Genomic DNA, 8,927 nt, shown 5'->3' with positions numbered 1-8,927 from the left:
TGCTGGCAGTGACTTGGAAAAGGAAGAAAAAAAAAAAAGGCTTCCACAATTGTTTTCTTTCCTTGGGAGAGATTCTGTAACTTGCAGCTGTAAAAGCTGCTTCCTGGCAGCTGCCATGGAAAGGTTTAAAACATAAAAAAGGCTCGGTCCTCCTGGTGGGCTTTGGGACTTGCCCAGCCCTTGCCCAACCAGCTTCCCAGGGACTCATTTTTCATTATTAAAACATGCACATTCAGTAGCAGCAAAACCTCTGACACAGGTGGGATGAGCAGTTGTCCTCGTTTGGAAGAAGCAGCAGCTCTGTGGCCACTGGTGGCCTGGAGCAAGGGGATAGCTGTCCCAGGTCACCTGCAGCACAAATTAAATGGCCTGACTCAGAGGCAGGAAGGGGAGAAATGGCAGGAGGAGGAGGAGAGCTCTTGCATTTCCTTCCCAGGTGTGCACACTGGATCCTAAATAAACAGCGGTCTACAATGATGTGATTTAAGCAGAGAGATTGGTCTTCTGTAGCCAAAGGCTCCTTGGCACAGAAACGGAGGACATAAGTGCCCAGTACTGTGCTAATTAATGCTTTCTGGGAGTTTCACTAGTCCCTCGCAGCTCTGTGCTTTGCCAGCAGCTTGGAGGTGGCCACGTGCTGGTGCTTTGGCTGCTGGCTGGCACGTTGCTTTCCTTCCATCAAGGGCAGCTTTGTGCTGGCTGCAGGGTGAGAGCAGAGCCCAGGTTTGTGGGCTGGGGTCTAGAAGTGCCCGTGGCTGCAACTCTCTGCTGTCCTGTGGGGTGGCGGCGGCCACCCCCGTGTAAGGTGCTGGTGGCTGCAGTCTGGCCCGATGGCCCAGGTGCTCCCTGAGAGCCACTTCCCTAGGGGGATGCTCTGTGTCCCCGTGTCCTGGGGGTGATGGCAGGGCTGTCCCCTGAGCTGCTCTAACTGGAGGATGCTGCAGGCTTAGGTCCCTTGCATCAGAGTACTGAGAGCCCGGCTGGGGCTGGCAGGGAGCGAGCAATGAGGTCACCAGTTAAAAATAAGGTCGAGCGCAGTGTTTGTGGGGGAGGCTCCTCCTAAGGCGGCAGGAGCTGCTCAGAGCAGTGGGGTTGGATGCCAGCTGCTCCCAACACCAAACAGCCTCCCTGGATCCGGCCCAGAGCCCCGCACTGTGCTCCCTGTGCGTGTCTCCACCGAGCTCCTGCACTGCACCCCGAGTTCCCTGGCTGCGTCACACCGGGACAGGCGCGATTGCTGCTGTCGTTTGCCTCAAGACCGAGTGCTCAGGGAGTGCCCTGAATGATTTGTTCATGAGCTGAAGCATCTCTGCCAGAAAGCACCACTGCTATGGATTGTAAAACTGGCAGCAATGGGGACTCTGCCCCCGGCTTTGCTGAGCTGCTCCAGGGTTTATCCACCCTTGCTGTTAAAACTCATCCCTTATTTCTGATGTAAACCTGCCAAGGGGACTCTTGCTCTGCATTTGGGGCTGGTGCAGGCTCTGGTGGAGGAGGCCTGGGGCAGACATGGCCAGGTTTTTGGGACGAGTCACTTCTGTACAGCTGCTTGCTCCCTGCATGAGTTACCCAGGGTTAGTCTCGCTCAGTGGGAGGGGGCTCTGTGCATGCTGCAATTACTGTAAATTAAAGTCAAATGACTGCAGGAGCAACTTTGTTGTAGAGTTGAAGGCTTTAAATGGGACAAATCTTGTGGGAGAAGTAATACCTTTTATTAGGTGGAGAAAACAAATTAGCTTTCAGGTACACAAGCCCTTCTTGACATTATTGTTACTGTTATTATCCCATATTGGTGCTATTAGAAATGAGGGCATTGCATTAGAGGGGAAGCACATTATGCAAGTGTTTAGACCTGCTGGTAACTGCTCTCTGCTGACAGGTATTTGCTTAATGATATGTTGGAGAGAAAGCCAGCAGCAAGGACAAGCATCAGAGGGAGCTGGGAGTGCTGAGCTCTGCCTGGCCTTGCCTGGACCTCCTGGAGCCACCTGACACCTCCCACCAAGAGGAGAGCAAGGACCTCCTCTCACCATGGTTTTAAGGACACCCCCAAATCCCCTTTTCTCCACTTCCAGCAGGTCACTTTCTGACCATAGCACATTCCCACCTTGAGTCCCCAGTGCCCTCCCTGGTCGCAGGGCTGGTCCCTGCGGATGTCTGCAGCCTCCAGAGCTGTCCTGGCTTGCTTGCAAAGGGTCCTCCTGCTCCTGCCCATGCCGGAGGCAATGCCTCTTCCAGGTATGCTTGGGACTGGTCATGTTCCTGGTGTCATGTGCTGTCCGTGGCGGGTGGCAGAGCCAGTTTTTCTGCTCTGAAAGTGGGACTGGGGAGGAGACTGAAACACTCAAATACCCAGATCCCTGGTAGCTGCCAGCCAGGCATCGAGGAGGCCACTTGCCTTTTTCAGCTCCAGGTAAGGTGCTTTCCTGTCTCCCTTGTGTCATCAAGGAGATTTTAGACTTGCATATCAATTTTACAGGCTGGAGAAGCAGAGCGGGAGAGCAGGGTGAAGCCGAGGGTGCAGCAGGAGCATCCTTAGGACGGCTCATGCTCCGTGCGGTCTTGGGGATGGCAATGGGGCATCATGCCTGAACCTCGCAGGAGGGACTTCAGTGCCCTGGGTGAGATGGGAGCGGGCACAGATACTGCGACCTGTAAGCCCCTTGTGCCTGGGGGGGTAAGGCCATCCAGGCTCCTGCATCTGGTGGGATATGAACGCGCAGGTTTGCTTTGTTAGCCAGAGGTCTGATCCGCATGCACCTTGTGCTTTGCTCAGCCATGGAGGACAATCGCAGCTTGTCAGTCGGGACCATAGAGCTGGTCGCTGGGTTTTGTTGGTTTGTCTGCCCGGGCTTTAGGGAACCAGCTCATCTGGGGCAGGAAAAGCTCCCTGCCCAAAACGCTGAGTGGCCGAGGCTCCGAAGGAACAGGCAAAACTGGATCTGCTGGTCTGGGATAGGAAAAAGCTGAGTGTTGGCAGCCCTCATCTGAGCTACCACCCATGGCAGGGCCTGCGCAGGGTGCTGGGTGGCACACCCGCCCCCCCAGACAGGAGTGTGGTAGCACCCCAAGGTGGGGGAGCCCACCTCATCTCTTGGAAATCAGCTGGGTGGGTTTCCAGGGACAGGATTAGCCATGTGGTGGAGGATTAAGGGGTTGTAACCCCCTATGGTGGCATTTCTTATCGAGCGTTGGGGCAGCACTATCCCTTCCCAGCCCCAGCTGCTGGGCTTTGGTCTGGTTGCACATCTTGGAGTGCAAAGCTTGAGGTTCACCTCTGTGTACCTTGTGCCTTTCCTACCTGCTCACTCCTGGCACCGAAGGCACAAGGCAGGGGCATCCCCTGCGGATTTGGGGCTGGGCACGCACCGTGGGAGCTGCAGAGCAGCTTTGGTGAACAGGACCTGAGGTCAGGGCATCAGCTACACCTTCTCCTGCACCTTCCCAGGGGCTGCCTTTTCTTTTGTTAACGTTTGATTATTTTTAATGATTTTAGATTAAAATGTAATTATTTTCAATTAGTAGTTGCACTTCTTAATTACAGACATTAATTAGATTACTGTTCATTATTAATTAGATTGTAACTTTGCTCTGATTACACCTTTTATCAGCCACTTCCCACACTCCTGCCCACTCCATCCAACCTGTCTCTCCCTCGATGCCGCCCCAAACCCCACAGCTTCCCGCTGCCCTGCAGCATCCCGGGGCTTTAAAAACCTGTCTAGAAAATGCAGATCAATGTTATCAGCTCAGAGGCTTCGACCAGCTCTTTTAAAAACCCAAATACCAACCAGATGATGTCATTTTGTGTCTAAAAAAACATTAAAAGAAAGCATTAATATTCTGCCTCCCTCCATCAGTGGTTGGAAGAGAAACTGTTTCCTAATTACTGGCTGTGGCAGAGGAACAACCCTGCTCTGCCCTGCGAGCAGGAGGGACCCGATCCCTCGCCCCTGCTGCCTTCCCACTACCCCGTTTTGCTGTTTGTGTATGAGAGGGAGGGTTCACCTGCCTGGACTATTTCACGGACTTTATTTGGTTCTGCTATTTTTAAAGCAAGCTGTCTTCTTTTCTTTTCCTCTGTCACCTTTCAGGCACCTAATCAATGCTCGGAGTTTCCTTGCTGTTGGTCTCAGCTTCTTTTCTGCTCCTGCTGTCTCCATCTCCCTCGCTGCCATTGCCCTGTCCCTGGGGGAGGTCTCCTTTTTGCCAGGGCTCCCTGGGAGCCCCAGCGTCTGCTCTGTATTGATTCATCCCCATTTAATCTGAAATATTTCTGTAATTTGCACCTGCTTGTGGGGGGTTAAGGCATCTCCCTGCCCATTTTCCCTGAGCTTTCTCTGTCTACCTCTGTCATTCTCCCCTTGCTGCTTCCTGGGCAGAGGGCAGTGGGTGCTGCATGGGTGGGCACAAGGTCTGGTCCTTTATTTTTTTGTGGATGCCACAGACTGCTTTACCCCTTTGCCTGCTCTTTTGGGGGGTAGGAAGTGCCCCCTTCTCCCATGGAGAAGAGAAAGATGGATAGTGGCGTCCAGAGAGGTGTTTTCATCCCCAAAAATCTCACCTTGCTCCACTCTCCAGTTGTGCCTTCAGGTCCTCTCTGTGCTGTAGGTGTGACAGTCTCCTGCCGCAGAGCTCTTTGGCTTCGGTGAAATGTCGACAATCCTGAAATGTGAGTGTTTGGTATGAACCCAGGGGGACCTGCTGGGTTTGTGTGTGCTGGATGCTGCACGCTGAAACTTCCCTCTGTGCCCTGTTGTAGGGTTTGGACGGGAAGATAAGGAGAGAGAGGAGAAGGAAACGGACAAGGAAGAAGAGAAGGAAGGAGAAGAGAAGGAAAAGACTGAGGGAGAAAAAGAGAAGGACAAGAAGAAGAGGAAGAAGGAGGAAGAGGAAAAGGTAGGGGAATGATGAAAATTTCTGCAAATCAACTGCTGAACCATTTGCGAGGGTTTCCAGCCCCAAAGTCCCCAGAGTGGTGCTCAGGGTGAGCCCAGCACTTCCCAAACCATCTGATGCTGGGGTCCATGCTGGGCACCCCCTGGACCAGCTGTGCCACTGGCTGTGCAGTGTCTGTGGAGCACTCTGAGCATCCGCTGCCCAGCATGCAGTGGGACGGAGCCAGCTCCTGCACGGAGGATCGGTGTCCCGGGCGGAGGCAGGCAGCGATGGAGTAGGGCCACCTCTGCAGGGGAGCATGGTGCAGCGGGGACGGGAATGATGCAGAGCTCCCAGCTTGCTGCCGAAACCAGTGGAGCAGGATGCTTGGCACAGGCAGGCGTGGGAGGCAGCCAGGGTTTGTAGGGTGTTAGAAAGCACCGGCCCCAACTGATTTACATCCTGGCTCTGAAGGGAGGGTGTGTTTGACCCATGGCAACCCCATGCCTCTGGTGGATGGAGCTATGCTGTGCACAGCCTAGAAATCCCACTGTGTGCATGGCTTTTCCACTGAGAGACAGCTCTCTCTTTGCTCCCAATATTCCTAGTTAGTTCTCCCTCCTTTTCCTCCTATTTCAGCCCAAATGAGATGCTGTTGTGGACTATTATGCTTTCTGCACTGCACACTCCCCTGAACCCTTGCTCTTGACCCTGGAGGTCTCTGCGGGGCTGTTGGCACATGTGGTTCCACAGCAGCACCTTTGGTGCAAAGCCTGGCTCAAGATACCCACAAGACCAGACATCTGGTGACTAGAGGCTCTAGCTTGAACAGAAAATGGGGTGCCAGGGACCCCAGTGATGCTTGTCCTTCTCTGTTGACCCCTGCAGGGAGACGGGGAAGAGGACAGGAGGAGCAGCAGAGGCTCTGATGGCGACTTGGAGGAGGTAACCACACCACCAGCTCCGTGCTGGGGCATGGCTGCCCCACTGCACATCAGCCCTGGGGTTTTGCACCTACAAACCCCTGTGTGGGTGCTGGCTACGGCTGCTTTCAAACACCTAGAGGTACCGGGGGATGGGACACAAAGCACCCAGCACTCCCCTCATGCGCTGTCCCTCTTCTTTTTGTTCCTGTCCCAGGACCACGGCAGTGACAAGGATGAGAAGGAAGACAAAGATTAGTCTTTCTGTGCTGGAGCAGCAGTACGCACCCTGGGATGCAAACGGCAGCTTGTGCCAGGGGGGACCTTGGTACTTTTAGCTAAATAAAGGTGTTTGTGGGCTCCAAAGAGAAATGCTACTTATTCATTCATCCAGTCATGTGCTATCTGTCCCTCCTGAGAAGGAAACAGCCAAGGAAAGGAATAGGTGGGGAGCTGGTATCTGGGTGAACAAGTTCTGTTCGAGACCATGGAAGAGTCTGGAGAGAAACCCAGGGGCTTTGGCTGTCTGGCTCTGCGTAGTCCCCCAAAATTAGATAGTAGTAATCTCCACCCTCTCCTCTCCGCACTGCCTGAGCAGGGACAGACGGGCTGTGCAAAAGGCGGCTCCAGACGCCTGGGGCTGTGCTGAGCTGTTACAACTGACTGGGATTTCGAATTTATCAAAAACATACGAAAATCAGTCACAGGAGGAAAAAAAAACCCAAAAACCTACATTAAAACCGTGGCTTTCTGCAGTGCTGCTCCCAGCGCAGGGGGGCTGGAACCGGGAGCAGCGCCAGGAAAAGCGGGGAAAAAACTGAGAAAAATGAGCTGGCATCGCCATCTACCGGGGATGGGGCTTGTGGCAGCGGGTTCCCGGCTTTCATAACCGCTCGGCTGTGTTGTGTAAAGTTCTGAAAAGTTTTGTAAGGCTCCAGTGGCGCAGCCGGGCGTCCCGGGCTGCTGGGGGTCCAACCCGGCAGCGAGAAGGGAGCGCGGAGGATTGTGCCCTTAAAAACAGTGCCAGCACCCCCCCGCACACCCACCCCTGCTGCGGGGGGTATTAGCCCAAGCCCAGAAGTCTCACCATCAATAAAAACTTCACAAGCTCTCCCCACTGCATCGCTGACTTGATTTGGTTTTTTTAAGGTGTCTATTTTTAAGGGTATTTTCCTGAGTAGTGTAGATTTCAGACAAACTCAAGTTTAAGAGTCAACACCGTGGAAGGTTTTACTTGAAACCACAGAACGTGGCTTTAGATGTTGTTTTCATGGAACAAATGCAGCTGGCTCTTGTATAATCACAACAAACAGCAGGAAAGATGCTGAGGAATGTTGTCCTAATTATCTATCCCAAAGATTAAAGGGAAAACACAAAGGCCGGAAAAACAAACAACCCCAAAAGCTAAACTGCATTTCAATGCGCTGGTTTGGCTTCAGCAGACTCAGCCTTTCCCTAAGTGCCTTATTGCTCTGTGAACAAGGATGACTTAATGTAAGGCCCTGTGTGGGGTTATTTTACATATTTTACTTTCCCCTATGTGCAAGTATGTGGGACTCTTGCACAAGACACAACCTACTTTCAAATAGTATATGGAGTTGTGGCATTTTACAGTCCCCTCAGGCCATGCTCCTGCAGGATGGGAATCTCTTGGAATAATTTCTCTGCATCTGGACATGAAAAGGAGAGGCCCTGCCTTTGATTTTTAAGTTAAAGGTTGGAAACTTTTCAAGAATGCTGTGCCAGACTATTTTCTAAGGACAAGCATGCCTGTAGATGCTCAGTTGGAGCTGAGAGGTGTTGCATCTCACTGAAGTGAGATTCTGCTTTTCAGATGTCTCACGTAACGAGCTAAAAGCCCTAAAATTGTCCTCTGCACCTTGTGCCCCAGCTCCCAAAGTGGGTGAAGCTTGCAAATGGCTGTCTGCAGCTGATCCCACCACCATGTCCTCACACTGCTCCAAATCTCAGCATCTTCATGTCCTCGGAGCCAGTGTTGGGTACACCCCGCACTGCTGGGCGGTTGCGAGTGCCAAGCCAGGAAAAGTCTTACTGTTTGCTCTTTGTGTTTTACAATCCCTGCTTCAGGCCACTGCGCTAAGCTCTGTGCAAATATAACATGTGCAGCCAGATCCCTGTGGCACAAGAGCAAAAAGCAAAACACACCCAAGGACTGGCTGTGTGAATGTCCAGGAATCTCCTCTGGCAGTTCTCTGTCCTGCCTTCGGCACCTCACCCTGCACGTAGCTCGCTCCTCTCTGCCCCTGTGTGCTGCCTTGATTTGAACTGGTCAAGTTTCCCCAGAAAGCTGCCAGGATGAAAACCATTTCAAATGACCTGGTGTCCCTAAGTCCTCATTGCATCTCAGCCCTGGCTTGAAGCCAGGTGACGTGAACGGGTGTATAGCATGAGCACTCACGCCAGCCACGTGGATTAGGGGTCTAAAAACACTTAGTGGAGGAGGCAAAAAGCAGGTGGAATATTTGGTTTTTGGGGATGCTGAGGACCCTCAGCTGCAGGGGGACAGTGGCTGTCCTGCGGGATATGGCTGTGGAGAGCTGGGTGTCTCTCAGCACAACCTTGGTGAGCCGGAATGGGTGCTTGCCCACAGACGTGACAACCAGCAGCTTCCCAAGCACTGCTGGGCATGAGGTCTGACTTAATCGGGGTGTTTAGCCACCTCATTTGCCTGAAGCATCTGCAAGGTTCGACTAGGGGCTTCTTGGAGCTGATGTGCCTTCAGCTGGCTGGGAGAGGAGCGTAGACAGAGCCATGCTGAACGCCCATCACGTCAGGCTCTGGAGGGGTGGAGTAGGAAAAGAAGACCAGCAAGAGAAACTGGCAGCCCATGGAGTTACTTAAGCTAGTCTTGTTTACAGACATTTACTCCTCTTTATATAATCACCTCAGCTGGCCCTCGGGGATCAGGAGGGATTGTGCTGCCCCTCCTCACAGCATCTGGGGGTACCTGCAGGGACCCCCCCATGGCACGCAGCCGTCTGGGGCCTTGGAGCAGCAGAGATGCCAAGAGACCTTAGGCATGGAGAAAGAATTGATTTCCATACCATTTCATGCAGAGATGCCCCCAAATGAAGGCATTTTTCTATAAATGCCAACAATTTCAGA

The sequence above is a fragment of the Strix aluco genome, chromosome 13, assembly GCF_031877795.1.
Source record: "Strix aluco isolate bStrAlu1 chromosome 13, bStrAlu1.hap1, whole genome shotgun sequence".
Lineage (NCBI taxonomy): Eukaryota > Metazoa > Chordata > Aves > Strigiformes > Strigidae > Strix > Strix aluco.
Note: the sequence above shows the minus strand (reverse complement) of the source record.